The following is a 422-nucleotide window of genomic DNA, read 5'->3' as shown; positions in this document are numbered from 1 at the left end:
TGCTGATTGCAAAGAGATGCCAAAAAGCTTACAGCACCTGGTATTCCCAGGCGGTCTCCCATCCAAGTACTAATCAGGCCCGACCCTGCTTGGCTTCCGAGATCTGACGAGATCGGGCGTGTTCAGAGTGGAATGGCCGTAAGCGAGAGGGAGCGCGACAAATACCCTCTTTAAACATGACGATCATGTCCTTCATGCACGAAGCTATGTGTTTATGTCTAGCGCAGGAGCCTTTCCTTTTCATCGTTTACTTGTTGCTTTGGCTCTCAACATGTCAACTTTGTAACATTTTAATACAAAAGTGTCTTTACATTGTGATCTGTGCCGTCCCCAAAAGTGCAGCCAGGTGCAGAGTAACAGGTTGTTGAAGCAGGAGCAGCAGCGTCCTCTGCTGATTGCAAAGAGATGCCAAAAAGCTTACA

At 47.9% G+C, this 422-nt stretch overlaps 1 non-coding gene across 1 annotated transcript; it reads right to left on the bottom strand.

Moving 5' to 3' along the window:
• Window positions 1–25: 25 nt before the first annotated feature.
• On the bottom strand, window positions 26–144 carry LOC111646225 (5S ribosomal RNA). Its single transcript, XR_002759948.1, has one exon. It is a non-coding gene; the product is annotated as a 5S ribosomal RNA (ribosomal RNA).
• Window positions 145–422: the final 278 nt, after the last annotated feature.

The sequence above is a fragment of the Seriola lalandi genome, unplaced genomic scaffold (assembly GCF_002814215.2).
Source record: "Seriola lalandi dorsalis isolate HSWRI2012SDOR001 ecotype SW California unplaced genomic scaffold, Sedor1 jcf7180002030041, whole genome shotgun sequence".
Classification (NCBI taxonomy): Eukaryota; Metazoa; Chordata; class Actinopteri; order Carangiformes; family Carangidae; genus Seriola; species Seriola lalandi.
Note: the sequence above shows the minus strand (reverse complement) of the source record. Positions and strands in the feature narration are given on the sequence as shown.